The 17,885-nt window shown below is 35.0% G+C and overlaps 1 long non-coding RNA gene across 1 annotated transcript; it reads left to right on the forward strand.

The window, feature by feature from the left end:
• The first annotated feature begins 2,726 nt into the window (after nucleotides 1–2,726).
• On the forward strand, nucleotides 2,727–3,020 carry LOC108367980 (uncharacterized). Its single transcript, XR_001848315.1, has 2 exons — nucleotides 2,727–2,827; nucleotides 2,971–3,020. It is a non-coding gene; the product is annotated as an uncharacterized LOC108367980 (long non-coding RNA).
• The last annotated feature ends 14,865 nt before the right edge of the window (nucleotides 3,021–17,885 follow it).

The following is a 17,885-nucleotide window of genomic DNA, read 5'->3' on the forward strand; positions in this document are numbered from 1 at the left end:
TCCGTGTAATTAATACAAATTTTTTTAGAATCACATATATTTTTCTTCTTTTTTTATTTAGTTTTCTTTCAGTTTTCAGTTTTGTTTCAGTCCCTCCTAAAAAGAATATAAAAATATTTTTAATTTCATTAAGTTTTTAAAAATATATTTAAAATTTTAATTTATTTTAAATTTTAGTTTTTATGGTTTTACAAAAGAAAGTATTTTTATAAATTCATTTAATGCTTAGATATTAATAAAATTTTTGGATTTTATTGTGTTGTTAAGAAAAAAATTTTTTTATTGCATTTAATTTTTAGAAACTTATGTATTATTTTTTTAATTCTTTCAATGTTTCAATTTTACTGTTACATTCTAATATTTTTTTAATTGTCCATTACATGCCAATTCTTTTCCTTTTACAAAAAACTTTGTTTTTAATTATTGCTAGTCATTTGATAGTTAGCACCATAATAGCAACTAACAATTAAAATTGTCTAGCTTCGAGCTGGTTTGATTCGTGTCAATGCCTACAGTGGTTGAAAACACCCTTAGGATAGGTTGAAATTAAAATTGTAAAATAATTTTCCAGTTATTTATATAAAGAAGGCGATATGAATTCATCGAACGTTGTTCTCGATCTAGCCAGATAAAAATTATTTACTATGAGAAAAAATTTGTTTACTTGAAAGTTTCCGGGTAAGCGCATGCGGTTAATGGTAACCATCAGTAACTATCACTTAATGCTATACGTTCTGCGAAGGTCCAACTTCTGTTAGCGTTTGAGTAAACTCACGAGAAGTTTTTCGGGTAAAGCATTAAGCGAGTTGGGCTTGCTTTGAACTTCCGTCCACCCCTAGAGTTTTTGCGTTGTTCACAGTCTGGGTCGACGTGAATTCTAAGGGAGGACAAAGTAATTTTTAAGTACGACTTTATATGAAGACATCTTTGCTTCAGAAAGACTAAACCTTCGTTCCACTTTCCAATCAGGAGTAAGCTATTTTTGGTAAGGTTCACGTGCTTCCTGGTCTATTTGCCAAAACACTGAGGCCTGCAATCATACCACAGTCATACCACAGAGATCTCGAAAAAAACCCCTACTTCTCCTTGAACCAGTTTGTGGAGTCAGTAATTCTGAGCGGCTGCCATATAGTGAGCTTTTCCGCTGTGCTTAAATCATTTAAAAATCATGTGCCCAAAATTTGGTGTCATCTCCTACATTCGCACAGGAAGTGCCTAACAGTCTTAGGTTCTTTTTCGTCAAAGCAGCTCCTGCAGAATTCATTGTGGGGCACTCCTAGCCGCTCAGCGTGCCAACGCAAAAGTATGTGTCCGGCTAGTAATCTCATGACTAACGATACTTCTCTCCTTTGCAAGTATAGAAGCTCTCCCGATTTTGTCATGTCCCACTAAGGCCACGTGAGTTCGGCTGTGTTGCATGCACCTCTCAAATTCCCTAATCCTGAGCTTGTACGAAGCGAGCGGCATGCCCAATCTCTGCCAGGCCAGTGGTAGTGATCCAAAAGTACCCCTGTTTTCACGTTTCCTGGTATGTTACAATGAATGTCCTGGTACCCATACCAGTAACAAGGCGAATTTTTCTGCCATCTGATTTAGGTGTTTGCGGCAGTACGCTAATAGCCATTTGACTGTCTGAGCTGTCTGAGTAGATATAAATTACATTTGTTGCAACCGTCATATGACCTATGTATGTAGACTGTCAGCAGCTTCTTGTATAGCCGCTCGTTCGGCCTGAAAGAATGAGACTCTCTCTAACCTTTCGATAACAACGGCGATGGCAAAGTAACCCTTGGTTTGATGATGTTTTGAGCGTTTTTTCTTTGAAAAAGCGTCGTATCTCAGACTCAGTTGATGTGGTGGATGTTTCCAGACGGCCACAGAACGTAAGGTTCTCTAACTACCATAAAGAGAGAGAGAGACAGAAAAAGAGAGATACATAGTTCACTGGGATCAATTGTAAGAGAATAAATTAAGAAAAGTGGTGACGAGAGATATACTGCGTTAAAAAGTAATCCCAGAAACAAAATAGTAGCTAAAAAATAGAGGAACTATAATCGAGAAATCGGAAAACTCAGTTACATCAGAAATAAGAAGAAAGATTTATTGAAAGGTACCATTTACTAAAAATGTGTCGGAAAAGAAATTAGCAGCTCCTCAGTTCATGAATCAAAGGAAAAATATCTTAGCAAGTTATTCCTTTATCGCTCAAGTTTTTGAATACTCTATGAAATCTTAAACTTTTTTTTTCTTACAAAAAATTTCAGCTTAGCAACAAATATTATTTCGCACCTTTTATTAGTCACCCACAGAAAAATAAACTAATTGCGCCACTGTGCGCAATCATCACCAAATGCGCTCAAAGTATTTAAAAAATTTTCTCGCTGCATAGACTTAGTACATATTAGCACAACATATTGAGATATTGATTCATTTATGGTTGCGAGTATGCGCGCATGTCTCATCGAACGAGCTAAGCGCAAGTAGCGTCTACATATTAATTTTCTATTGTCTTAATTTTTTTTATTTTTTACAGCTATGCAACCCATCTCGGTCAACTCTTCTCCGCGCTCACGCTCGCTACCTTCGATCAGAGCATGGATGATCACCAGCAGCTGAGACAATGACTGACTCATCATAAATCAGCTGTTGGCGAGAATATGCGAGAAATGGTGCGCTTTAAAGCCCGCCCAGCGCAGTGCCCCTTACATTGGCTTGTTTTGCCTGCTCAGCGCAGCTTAGACGCTATTTTACAACGCTTTTTTTCATATATTTTCAAAGCGGTGAGGCAGTCGACGTTGAAGCGCTCACCAGTTAACTTGTTTTGCTTGTAAGTTGTGGCAGTGAAAAAATTTTGGAATTTTGTTTTAATTGTTTACATACTCGTACACAGCTACTTAAGTAATTGGCTCCGCGCAGCCATATTAGCTCCAATATTTATTTATAATTCACGCTGTTCTTTTTTGTTTGCAGTTTAATTGCTTTCTACGTGAAAAGAGCGGTTACAAATATCTACATACTTGNATTATGCATATCCGCAAAAGATCAGACATCACGACTACGATGACGAGTATGAGGATGAGGAACGTGGCGTCAGCAAAGACGATGAGGAGATACCTTTCCTGAGCTCGATTTTGAATACGTTTAGTTAAAGTGATGACAATTTTGTGAAAGTGAAATATGAATGCCAAATGCTGAAACTGGTTGGTAGTCACTACCAACCACACTCAATTGATTATTGTGATAATTTAGTGAAAACTAGTGCAATTTTCTTAAGCAAACAATGCATTTGGTTAGAAATTTTGTGAATTTCTTTAACCAAAAATGCGCTTAGATTTAAGAAACGAAGTTGTTAATAGTTGTGAATAATAATTTTAATTGTAAAAACATATTTATTTTTTTAAATGCTAATTTATTTTAAAACGCATCCTTAGTATATGTAAGTTTTTATTGTTTCTAAAAATTTTTTGAAATAAAAAATATAATTTAAAATACTTAATCGCACACGAGTACACGTATTTTCTTTCATTTAAGACCCTTCAACAGGTTACACACACACACATCAACACCTCAATAACTACCTGCGCACATGTCGCATTTCATAATAAAAATTTAAATTTATAATATTTTTTCATGCATGGAATTTTGCAATTTACATACAAGCTACTTGCACGACTCAGCAACAATTTTGTGGAATTTCACAGTTTGTGGGGTTTTAACCGTTTCAGCTGCCGTTTTAGTGAAATTTACTTTGCGCTCAAGCAGTGACTAATGTTTGAGTCAATCCGATTTGCTCTCAAACTCACTCACTTTAATTTGAGTTGTGTCAGCTGCGTTGGCGATTTTGAGTGTTCTCACTTGAGTTTACACTCAACCAGCCAAAGAGTTGTTAAGCCACTTGAAGTTTACTCATCGCCAGCTTTGCAGCTGGGCTTGTTAAAACAACTTTGTTGCGTCACTTTGTGTTGTAATCGCGTGAGGCTTTTGTTCTGTTTCGAATTCTTAATGCATGTAAACATTGTTGCGCTGCTATTGTATTTGCAATGTAGTAAAAATATCTATCATAAAACTCACACTTTAGCTTTTGAATAGATATTTGTGTAAAAGTTAAATTTGTGTGTTTAGAATTTTTTTTATAAATTTAAAAACCAATTTAAACTCAAAAATTTCTAAATTGTGTGCGCCTTCGCTAATTCTATGGCGATTCAATAAGACCGCAGATATTCTCAATAGCGCTATTGTTTCATGCATTGTGTGGCAAGTAGCAGCCCAAAGTGATATGTCGATCCAGTATGACCGCCAATAGACTCGGAATTAGAGAGTCTTGCTGTGAAATCAGCCAAATACAGTTTGCACATAGTTTTATATGCTGAAGAAATGTGGCTAAAACGCACCACATACCTTCCCGTCTCAATTGGGATAAAGGCTTCCAGACTATAATCGAAGAGGAAGAGTAAGATAAAGCCAAGATACTCTCCATATGGCCTTTAATATACATATGCGTACATTAGGGTGGTCCTTAAAAGTAGGAAGCAAATTTATACATTATATTTCCTAAGCCCAACCTCTACGTCAATGCTACTATAGCCGATGATGTCACATATAATTTTGGTCCCAACTGGAAACGGTTAAGGCGTGTCGTATTAAAAGAAAAAAAAAGTATTTTTAATTTTTTGAGTCTCTATAGAGGAGTCTTTGCCCCTTGAGCGACACACCGTCTCCAATCAGGAACAAAATTTACATGCGGTATCTGGGACCGTGGTATTACCGATTGAGGCGGTGAGACTGAAAAAATCGTTCGTTTGATTTTTAAGGACCGCCCTAATGTACATAACCTGCTCGTTCAATATTGACTAGCGGGTTGGGAACTGGAGTCTATTGCAGAGAGTTGGGTTTTAGGAAGCCATTTAAAATTTCTAATCAATGAAGCATATTTCCAACAACTTTTGCCAGCAAAAAGCTTTTAAAAGGATATGGAGAGCTTACACCCGAATATCTGTAGGATTCCAGACCAGAGGGCATCGAGGTAAACGAAATAGTGGATTAGGTCATTAGTGAAAGACATAATAAAAAGAAATTTAAAAATAAAAAGTAACTCGCCTTTTTAAAAAAATTGCAATATTAAAATAGCTGTATTTATCCTTTTAATTTTTTATTTTATATGGAAAAAGTTGTGTGGCAGTTTTTGTTTTTATTTCTTTTGCGAAATTTGTTGTTGCCGTTTAGCATAGTGATTTGTTAGTTAATTAGTGGAATCCATACAATTTCATTTCATAGTTTCAGGCATTAATTTTATTTCATTTAATAGTAGTTTGAGTCCCTGTGGAAAAAAGCAAATTGAATAATGGCATAGACAGAGGGCATCGTTGATTCTGACCAACTCGTTAATTCGGAATTATATCGGGAATTAGCAGCATTTGATCCGGATTAAATCCTACAGTTAATTATCAAAACTAATGCAGATCAGGGGCATTTTCGATGACAAAACTGACCAAACCGGTCAATTGTTGTCTATTGTGAATGAAAAAAATTAACAAATGAGAATGAAAAGTAGACGAAGCACAAACAAAGCAAGAGTTTATTGTTCGCAGTGCACTGCAACTGATTTCGATCCCAGGTTTGATACGTTTTTAAATTGCACTGTCGGAACGCTAAAATTACACAAAAAACGCAGGGACAAGTAAACTTATTTTTGGACCGTAGATTAAGGATACGTACATCGTTTTTCTAGATCAAGTAATTTCGCCAAGATGTTTTCATTTAAAGTTTGCATTGCCAGTCAACATAAATTAAAATTTGAATATGGAAAATATAAAAATATATATTATAAATTCGTAGCTACTTTTTTTATGTATAGTACCGGATAACTTTGAACCATGAACCGTTTTCGTTACCCCTCAAAGGTGGTACTATAATAATTTGGTTTTGATCCGATCGTTGGATCAGGAAGAAATTAACGGTAAGCCTAAATTTTTATATAAGAATTGAAGTCGCTTGTGTTTTGTTCTGTTTTATATATCTTTTTTCAGACAATTGGTACTACAGTCTTTAGCCAACTTAGTCCTGCAGCGATACTCAATTGAACAATGCGTAACACTGATCCAAGCGATGATGCCGATTTAGAAAAAAAAAATGTCACCATGGGCGATCAGCATTTTCACCTAAACGGATAGGTTGGGCTTCTGGGACCGTATTTATTCGAAAATGATTCCAGTAACGCTGTTACGGTGAACGGATTTTGTTGTGTGTTAGATGACATGGGCTTGGACAATATGTGGCCTTAACAGAACAGTGTCACTTGCCCCACACATATTTCTAGTTGTGCAACAGAAATAATATTGAGTTTAATCAGGTTGCGTTTTACTTATACAAATTGATCCCAAACGGGCTTAGATCAGCTAAGGGTGACTGCACTTTAAAGTATGCGTTTCTTTTTTTATTTGACACTATAATTGTTTACCAGTGTAGGGTTTGGTTCCAGAAGAAATACTTTCGCCAGTTGCCAACAGAGCAATTCTGGCTAAGGTAGTATAAAGTATTTCACTTGTGTATAATTTCGTTCGCGCAATGGCCGCGTGATCAAAGCACTAATGCGCCTTTCGAGAGATCCGCGTTCCAAACCTCAGGCAGCGATTTTTTTACTAATTTTTTTAAATATTTTTTTCTTTTAATTATTAGATTTCATTGTTTTAAAAATATAAAGAATTTTTTAATTTAATTTTATTTTTAGAAACGTGTTTTGTTTATTTTTTACAATGTTATTGTTTAAAAAATATACAATTTTTTAATTTAATTTAATTTTTAAAAACATATTTACTTATGTTTAAATTATTGTTTAAAATTTTTTATTTAATTTTCTTTTTGGTTTTAGATTTTATTGGTTTAGAAAGAAAAATATATATTTTATTTCGTTTAATTTTTTGGATATTTCATTTTCTGTAGTTGTTTATATTTTCGTTTATTTTAAATTAAATTTTCTTTTAAGGTTTGGATTTTATTTAGATTTTTTAATTCCATTTAATTTTTGTGTACTATTTTATTCTTGTTTGATTTAACTATTTTCTTTTTCTAATTAAATTTTCTTTTAATTTTTAGATTTTGGCCTTAGTTTCCAGTAGCCAATAGTGACATGTGTCCCAATATGCGAAGATTTTTTCTGTGCTGCCAGTAGCTAGTCTATTCTGTCTACGTTCATCATTAGACCAAGGACCTGCTTTGGCTTTTTTGCTAAACTGGAGAAAATCGCGCTATAGGTCTTGGTATTGAAGGGACAATAAAAATCTCGTTATATTTCCTATACCTCATTTGGACGTACTAAAGGTGGCGCTGAACGACAACCGACTGATACATAGCCACATAAGTTCTGCGGTTTTTGCATATTTCTTTTTCGCATCGTGAAAAGTCAAGGCAGCTGAGAAGTTATCTGCTTTCATTGAAAGCCCCAAATTGCATAAGTGAATTGATTAAGGGAAACAGCCACTAACAACGTAATTGATCTTTATGTTGGAGCTCGCGTAATATTGTGTTGATATGTAGTACATATATCTATTAAGATGGGACTGTACTTATTCTGATTTGAAGAATTTTTGCTACCCGTAGTTTTAATTGAATGCAGCGTAGATTTTTTTCTTGTTTCAGATAAAGCAAAGCAACCTTGCATTTTAAACATTCGATCGCTTCGTTGCACCAAAAAAATAAATGGGTTCTAACTGGGTCACAATATAAATTGAAAAAAAAACAACAACAAAATTTCAATTTATTTTATTTTCACACCTTTTATAATACATTGCTAGCTTGTATATGTTTGAGTGTATATCTACATACATACGTAAGTATATTTGCATGTAAACCCATTCATATACATATGTATTTCTGGTATTTGCGGCGCGGTATCGCCCCGTTTCAGCAACTTCGTATTGCATAGAATTTTAATCGAAAAACTTCAAATATCTAACTGATTGCCTGCCTGCCTACCTACCTGTCTGCCACTTTGTCAGTGGTTTGAATTGATTTGCTATGTCAAAGGCGAGATAGCAAACCAAATGAACGTGCGGTTGTGTGAAAGTATGTGCCATTTATTTATTATTAGGGTGGTCCTTAAAAAATATCAACAACATGAGAAACCACTTTATTTTGTTCTACGTACAAAAGAAAGACAACGACGAAAATTAAAAAAAAATATATATTTTAGGGGATTTGAAAAAATTTAATTTTTATTAATCGCGAAAATTCGCCAAATTCTTAATTTGGGCAGCTATAACCCAGCAAGTGTATAAATTTATATGAATAAGTTTCATGTATCAAATTTATCAGATTACAAGAAATTTTTTTTTAATTTTTGTGATTTTTTTGATAAATTTTTTTAACTAGGTAGCGATCAATAAATATTTATTTAAAACTTTGAAATTTTCGTCCTTTATTTTCTACCTAAGGGTTCCCCCTACAAAATTTAGATGTTGATAATTAAAGGACCACCCTATTATACATAAATATATATATATTATCAGACTTCAACTATGTTTTTAATTTTTGCGATTTTTTTCATATATTTTTTAACCAAGTTAACGATCACTAAAAATTTGTTTAAAATTTTGAAATTTTCGTTCTTAATTTTTTACGTAGCACAAATTGAAGGGGCGGCCCATGAAAAATTTAGATGTTTGTAATTTAAGGATCAACTTAATATACGTGCATACATATGCCTTATTGCCGTTTTTTTGGCAGGAAGGGAAATGCGCTCAAAATGGGAAATAACAAGGGGCTTATAAAATGGGCGAAAATAGTTTTTATTCCTTGATTTTTATTTTACTTTATGATACCACTGCGGTATTGCTTTGTTGAATACATAGCTCACGAGATTGTTGCCAACGTTGCATTTGCGTGTGTATTTAGGGGGTATTAGATTGGCGCAGTCATAACAGCCAAATACAATCGAAAATCGGTATAGCAACAATATGACTAACAAAATATGCAGCCAATTGAAAGTGCGGTTATATTGTTAGCCAACTTCGATAGTGGTTGATGGTTGTGGTTGCTGATTGAGTGTCAGCTTAGGTCTCCCATGCATTTTCATGGTTATCTAAGCGATGTTATATGCAAATATTTTTTTTCAACTTTTCAACTTTCCATTTGTTTATTTGCTTAGCCTCCAAGCCGTTAGTAAATACATACATATGTATGTATATATCTGATGCCAGTCGAAGGCTTTATGCATAGTTACGTGTATACAAAAGTTTATATAAATTTCCAAAATGCTTATAAATAAATATAAATTTATTATTTTTATTACTTTTTTTTACTGTCTGCGTTTTGGCTTAAGCCTCATACTTGTGCAAGTATATGCACTTTGCCACAATATCTCTGAGTTGTGCGCGTCTGCAACCACCACATNTACATACATACATACATATCTGATAGTTGGCAGGTGTAACATGTTTGGGTTTATGTTTGTTCAAACTCTCAACAATGCATACAGTCTGCACAGCAGTCTGGTCAGCCAATAAATTTAATTTATTTTTCAACTTGAAAAGTCAAGTGTTGCGTTTGTTTTGCGCTGTCAGCTGAACATTTTTCCATCGATATTTTTCCAAAGCTTTGATTGTTTTGTTTTATAGAATGGCGCAACTCCATTGTTTTTCTGTGCTGTTTACTGTTGTTGCAATTGCCATTGAATCTACTGAGGTGGTTATAACTACTATATATTTGCGGCTAAGCAAATAATGGCACTCTGTGGAAGAGTTCATCCTGCGACAGTTGCTACAAGCAACCTCGCGAAATTGCGACATATATCAGGTATTTATTGTTGTTGATGTTGCTTTTGAGCGAAATAATTTAAACAAATTTTAATGTCACTGAAAGTAAATGTTTGTGCAAAAGCATTGACAATGCATTGGGTAATAAATATTCGGGAAGAGAGAGAGAGAGAGGGGGAGCGACAGAGTTAGAAAGATGGTGAATATTATAGAGATGGACGGAATATTAGAGGATGATTATGGTGGAGAAATGCAGCTGACGTAAAAAAATAAACGTAAAAAATCGAATGCCAAAAGTAGTTTGCACTCCAGTAGATTAAACCCAGTGCGAACCTCTTGTAACGAGATCTTCGATGTGTAAGCTAAATAGTGGTCTCTTCCAACTAATTAAACCGGAACGTTTAACTCCATCCTATTCAGGGATGCGTCCGCTCTAGACGTTGGCTATTGTTATCAACGCCGCAATTCTTGAATGATTTCTACAGCAGCTGTAGCGTGAAAAGCGAACAATGGGCTGTTCTCTCTTTACTTCCCTCTCCGCATCTCTAGGGGACCATATGAAGCAATAGGTTTCCCACAGGGATGCTTAAAATTACCTAGTTTGTTTGTGTGAAACACAAGCAAATTCAAATCGCACACAGCTGTCAAAGTGCATAAAATCAATTAAATTGCTAGCATTTTTTTTTATCTATGTTGTGCCATGTAGAGCTACTCCTGTGGTTGTTATTGGGAGTCTCTGTTTCTCTATCCTTCAGCTTAATTTTTTGCTTTTATCGCTCTATTGTTGTGTGATTTTGATTTTTTTTTTAAATATACATACATATGTATCATGACATAGATTGCGCAAATCTCAGGCGAATTGATATGTGAGAAAGTTCACAATTCAGATTGAGTGATATGGACAGCTTGGTGGCTAACAGCAACGAAGTCAATTAATTCGAAAATATGCATGCATTTGGCAAATACTCTATTTCGATGCATTGAACGAGTTTGTGAATATGAAAAGACATAAAAATAAATATGCAAAACAAAAAAGTAATTAGTTCTAACAAGCTTGGACAATATCGGAATCTATCGCCGCTTATATATAGCACTTAATTTAATAAATAATGAAATTCATTTGCGATGAAGGAAAGTGATTTTTGGTCGTAAATGGCCGATTATTTGAAGTTTTTGCATGGATCAACTCTTGAATGCAAGTATATGAGTTTATAGGTGAAGAGGATGAGAAGAGAGAGTAATAGTACAGATATCTCTATACCATCACGTTGTTTCAAGTTTAGTTTGTTGGTTTGAAAATTTTCGTTGCATTTGTTGACAAAGTACACTCGTATAAAAGAAAGTGCTTTTAAGTACTTTAATAATGTAAATTGATACAAAGGTGAGTTTACAACACCAAGTGCCTAAAGGTATGCTACATCCACAAGTAACTTTCAACAAACTGGATATAACGCACTTCTGCACACATTAGGGGTGTCCAAAAAGAGTAAAGTCGGAATTTTAATGCTTTCTTCCTCACCCCTTAGGATTGTTCTACGTCGAAAAAATATACCCCTATTTTTTATTTTGAAATCAAAAAATATTATGAGGTAGTTCAAAGCGCTCAAAGTTTTCCATGTATTTTATATGGGGAAAAAAACTTTTCGTAGAAATGGTATGGAAATCTTGAAAATCATAAAAAATACATACATGGAAAACTTTGAGCGCTTTGAGCGACCTCTACATATTTTTTAATTTCAAAAAAAAAAAAATAGTGTTATATTTTTCGGTATAGAACAATCCCAGGGGGTAAGAGCATACAAATTCCGAATCAAATTTTTCCTCACACATTTTTGGACCACCCTAGTATACCCAGCTACCTATGTTTGTGCAAAGCAACTGAATATGACAACCGATTTTATGAACTTCGCAAACTTCTCGAACTTATTGAAGTAATAAGGTGCATGCACCGCAACTGAACTAGCTTGACGCAACCTTCATAAACTCTTCCGAGTTTATAAACTGTAAAAGCCGTAGGGGTTGTTCGGGGTTGTAAGTGTGGTTATCATTGGCCACATTGGCCTAACCACACATTTTTTTATGGAATAAATTTCTGTGGAATCAATGCACAGTCGATGAGTCGAAATCCACTTCATTGACAAGACTTTAAAATACTATGTTTTCGGGCAGATAAGACCAATAATGGACCGAAATGTGGCTTATTTAAAGTTTGCTGAAACAGGGCCGGCTTTAGAAGCAATGATGCCCGGGGTGTAAATGGAACGAAGCGCCCTTTGACAATAATGCTTATTACCTCGGCTTCTTTTCCTGATACGATAATCAATTGCAAAAATAGTAGAAATAAAAAATTTAAGTTTTTACTTGAATCAAATTCTTCAGATATCAATTACAACAACTTTGCCTGCGTGCTTGGCCTTGAGCAAATTTTTCGATGGCTTTGGACAAGCCAATATGTGTAGCAATCACGTTTTCAATGGATAAGATAGCTAAAGTGTCTAATTTTTGTTGAGACATAGTAGATCCTAGATACGTTTTGATGAGCTGCGATTTCGAAAAACTTCGCTTCCACCTGACCACAGTCACTGGCAAAGTCAACAAAATCCTAAGAGAAACCCAAACATCTTTCTTGACGAAATTAAAGAATCTCCAATGGTCGTTCCATCGCTGCAGGTTTATTACGTCATAGTTGTTTTAACTCTTCATAAAGCTCCAATCAATTTATGTCCGAGTTCTCTTCAGTAGTGAGAGGGGGCTCAACTCCCAACGATTTGACAGAAAAAAGTGTCATCTTCGATTGAATCTGGGGGCTCTTACGAATGTGAGTAATAAGAAAACCCCCATAGATTTTCATGACTTTTTAACTGCTTAAACGATTGCTTGAAAGCAAACAGGGCTGTATCAACTGGAACAATGAAAAAATCAGTTCTAAATTGATCTTCTGGTGTGAAATTTGCACGCTCATTTTGACTTTCGTCTGTTTTCCCAACAAGTTGTCCATAATCGTTTGATGGAGAGGTTTTGGACATGATTTTTGAAAATGGCCCATCTCTGGGTAGTTGCTCAGAATAGAAAGTAGATGCGCTGAAGTACACCAAAAAACGTGATGCATGTTCTGGCGGAAGAGGCAGCATCGTCCTTTAACAAATTCAAAGAATGCCAAGCCCATTGTACAAATGGTACCCTCACATTTAGTTCGAGGACCCCTGCTTGATAACCGTTATTTATGTTGTTGTTTTTCAAGGCAGTTTTAGTCCGGCAGACAGTCAATGAAGTAGTAGCCTTCTGGCCCCCGTTATGGCAGAGTAGTGACAGACATAGTCGATGCTCTATATACGGAGATGATTTTACAGGCAACTTTTAGTTGAAAGCAATACTCGCCTGGTGTGAACGGCCTTTCGTCTAATCGCTTTCTATGAAGTTGGGGGTAGCCAACTTTTCATTCCACTAATCACCTCTAAAATTGCCTGTAAAATCGCCTCATGTGAGTACCGTTATATTTATTTTAAATTTCTTAGTCATAACGGCAGCGGCGAAAGAAGGTCATTGGCCGGCAGATTCATTCTAGCAGTGATTGATTATAATTCCGTTCACTTGCCGAAATAGTGGACGTTCTTGACGAATAATACAAGCCAAAGCTGGGCCCGATTTATTTCATCGACCTACAATGGGATACCTACTGCTGACTCTGTTTTCAATATTTGCCTGCTCGAAGAAATGTGATTTAAATCAAGATTTAACGGGAAACGCCTGTATGCTCGTCTGGCCGAGAGGAGTTGACGTCATACAGAGTTCCTCTACGTATGCTATATATGTATGTAGGTTAAAAAAAGTTAGTAGCTGACTTGCTACGGCTTTATCTGCATTTTTTCACGACTATAGGAGAGGTTTCGCAGCAGTCGAGCGACTTCATGGCTGCTTTTCTACCAAAGTTTGTAGCTACCAAAGGCAGGCTAAGAGAAGAGTCGATAAGCCTAGTCCATCTTCTTTTCGAGTTGCGAGCCCTGCATGGCAAACGCTGCAGTCGTCTGGCAGCCTAACTAAAACAATTACTCAATGGGGGATCTTTTGATTGTCTTCCCAACCGTTTCTAAAAAGAATAGAAGTACAGAACTTTGTTTTATCGAAAGGTTCACAGGAAAAAATGTAAGTAAGGTTGCTAGGGTTTTAGCAGGCATGGGAAACTAACTGTCCTAAGAGACGTGCATATAGTGAGAACCCTTTGAGCTTTCCAGTTAACTCAAAAATATACCCAGTATTTTTAATCTAGTAACCCAGCCACCTTTGAAAGTATGACTTAGAATCTTTTAGAAATTAATGTGAGCAGAAAGACAAAACAGCACATTTAACCCTTCCCCATTTCTATCGAAGCAAATTTTGTCCAACCTCACTAGAACCTAAGCCTAAAAACTTTACTTGCTGTACCCACTGTAACGAAATATTTGCTTGTCCTGTGCTATAAAAAGCGTTTTCCACTAACTTCTATAAAATCTCTGCACAGAACACATTCCAATGAAATTCTTTAATTAAATCATTTAAACTTGAACATTTCAAATCCACACTGCTGCGCTTGAACCGACCAACAACCCCACATTCGACCGATATCATTGTGGCATTCCACTCAAGTGACCCAACAACGATCAGGAGACATCATCTGTCTGTGTGCGACCCTGCGATACAAAAAGTCAACAGCTACAGCAACAGCAGCAACTTCAATGTTCAAGATGCGGAAACCGCAGGAAATGTGAGATGATTTTGCAACATCTAACAATGTACGAGTAGCATGCAACATAAACAACAATAACAACAACAACAATGACAGCAAAACACTGCATGGCCAACGACACCAACAACTTTCGCAACAATTGGTAGATAAACGTAACAAAAAAAAAACAAAAAAAAAAAACAAAAAAAAAACACCTAGCACCGCAATAAAGGTAAAGGGCAATTGTCATGCGATGCGCCTAAGCCAATTGCTTTTGAGGCGTGAAAGGACGAAGAGTGCAGTAGAGGAAATAGTCAGAAACATATGAGCACTATCTACACGGTAGCAGGATATAAACTACTTGTGGCAGGATGGTAGCATGCTGAGCAGCTGGTAAGAAAATATAGAGAAGCAAGCGTGCGGACGGATACAATGACGCAGGGATATCTAAGTTGTTGAACGGGTTAAGTGTAAAGTTAGTGCGTGTGCGTGCGCGTGCATTGGCTACAAATGACCGAGCGCTAGTTCAAATGGGTAGATAGTTAGATGGTTGAAAGCCAGCATTCGTTGGAGTAGTTTGTGTGTATATATGCCTTCTTCAGCATAGATACTTGTGGCCTTGTGTGCAGACATATCTAGTGTTTCCGGTTTCCGATTTTGCATACTGAGCGAACATCAACACACACACGCACACGCGCATACTCAACAGACGTATGTAGGTATCAATGAAACTTCATAGAACGCCCGACTTGCATATCTGCTTGGTAGTTAGTGTGGACTCGTGATGTGCTATAAGCATTTATTTGTTGTATTCTATATATCCTTTTATCTATAGTATATGTTTCCTGCTGGTTAACCTTCTGCTTGTTGTCGCCTTCTAGCTCTGAATGTATAGATAATACTCGTACAAGTGCTTAGTAGGTATGCAAGTATGTATTCGTTGCACTATGCACTTGAACCACGAACATTCGAGTTTCGTCCGCTTCAAGAGCACTCTTCAATATTTGGCATGATTTGAATATTCAATGGCCTTTCAAATGCATACACATGTACTACAATTTTCGGTATGAACGTGTGTGTTAGCAGTAAATGTAAAGCATTATTAGCAGTGTTGTATTTACTACTACTAATGTATTTAGAATATTTTTATATGTATGTACATATTGTAAGTATTGTGCAGAGCGAATGCCTATTGGTTTGCGTTAAACAGTTTTTTTCCATTTAACTTTTTGCCTACAGTTTCGAGAATATTTAATTTTACAGGTGTAAAAAATTGCTCCAAAATCACTTACCGATCGCATTACAAATCACTTCGAATTTTACACAAACAAACGCCTGAAAATAAAAAAGAATAAGAAGATTGTTGCTTATTTAAATACAACAAACATGTTTGGGAAACTAAAAGCTGGACAAAAAATTTATTGTCAATAAAAGCTTGGACAGAAATTTTTGAACATGTTATAACCGCATATGCATTACTGATCAACTGAAAATTTACATAAATTTTTAGCCATACAAAAAATTGGACATACATTATTGGTCATGAAATAAGTGGACATAAATTTTAGTAGTTTTAAGGAACTTGGCAAACAAAATTACTACATATTAAAAAAGTGGAAATTTTTGGTGAACTAGAAACTGTACATAAATTTATGGTCGACAAAAAATTGGACATAAACTTTTGGACATTATATTGTATATTATTGATCAACAAAAAATTAATTTACATTTTTAGTCATAAAGGCGGACATAAATTTTTGATAATTAAAAAGTGGACATAAATTTTAGTTGTTTTAAAGTTACTAATGAAAAAGTGAATACTTTTTTGCCTTTGAAATAAAGAAAAGATTTAAGGCCGTTTTTTACAGAAAATTTTTTTCTGAAGGGTACATAAATTTTAGTACCTAGATACGTCACTTAGACGGTAAAAAGTCAACCAATTTTATTGAATGGAAAAAAGTGAACATTTGAACGTCTTCACTTACAAGCATGTGACTGTTTCCCATTTAAGAAAAACCTAAAGTTCCATCCATCGTTTTAAACTAACAATCAAATTTCTAAATAACTTAATGTTTAGTAAAATAAAATATTTTTAAAACAAGCCATCTAAATATGAACGAAATCAAACCATAAATAATGGTGTACCAAATATCTCGTGTCCTGCGCCACATATTACAAAATGATTTTGTGGAGTTATTTTTTCTATGTATGTACGTGGTATATGTTCTAAATATGAATCAAATATGATTATAAATACGGCATTTTTTCAAATATCTCGACTTCTGAGCCACCAACCGGAAGTGAAGTTCCGAGTCTCTAGGTCATCGGGTATCTAGTTGGTCAAAAATTGATTGCAAGATTTGCGCCAAGAAAAATTGCGCCTTGTAAAATTAAAGTCTTCTAATAAGTCTGCTTTATGAATCGAAAATTTGTATGAAAATGTTTTTTTATAGAGAGCTTTAAACCTATTTTATAGTTATATTAATATGGCCATAAGTTTTTAAGTTACCGAAAATTTTGTTCCATATTTTAACTAAGAAAATATTTATATCGCTTTCTAAAATGACCAAAAAGTTTTAATTTTGCTCTTTTTAAATAACCAAAATGTATTTGTAAAAAAGACAAAATTCTATCTTCAGTTTTACATGACCACAAATGTATATGCGGGCATAAAACTTGAAATCGACATATGTCCAGTTTTAAATAACGATACGTAAATGTTCGCCATACTTAGTCTAGTTTTACTATCACTAAATCCAATCAAATGGCGTAGGACTCTTCCTGTTGAAGTCTATATAAATATTTTCTTTGTTATCACCTAAAGAATTCACAACGCTTACTTATTATGCAAAGGAGTATAGATCCTTTAACGATCCCATTACAAGCTAAAGTTCGCTCTCTCTCTTATTACCCGAAAGAAGCAAATATATGTATATAAAAGTGTACAAGTTAAAAGAAAACAAGGAAGATATCACAATTAAGGAAAACGTAAATCAACAAAGAACAATTTATTGAGTTACAAGGAATTTATTTAAAATCACAGCAGTCGAGTGTATTTTGTGTATTTCTTTTAACTTTTTTCCCTTGCACCATCCTTGCCAAGCGCGTGAAGGTTTCGCGAGAAATTCCTTAAATTTCAGTTTTCGCGCAACATAAATATTCCCATGTACATTCAATTAAATATGCATTGTGATGTCTTCCACCTCACACACTTCGTTATGCATACATACATGCATACATATGTACATACATGTACACTGCAAAAATCGTTGAACCATGTAGTCTATTTGTGGCATAATGGAGTATGTACAAAGTGCTCCACTGTCATGCTGTCGCGGACCAACTCGTGTCTCTGCCAGGGTTGAAAAATGGAAATTTGAGATTGTACCTAATATCATAAAATAAATGTACCTAAATGAGACAGATTGTACCTA

The sequence above is a fragment of the Rhagoletis zephyria genome, unplaced genomic scaffold (genome assembly GCF_001687245.7).
Source record: "Rhagoletis zephyria isolate East Lansing unplaced genomic scaffold, Rhagoletis_zephyria_1.1 Rzeph_scaffold_02903, whole genome shotgun sequence".
NCBI lineage: Eukaryota > Metazoa > Arthropoda > Insecta > Diptera > Tephritidae > Rhagoletis > Rhagoletis zephyria.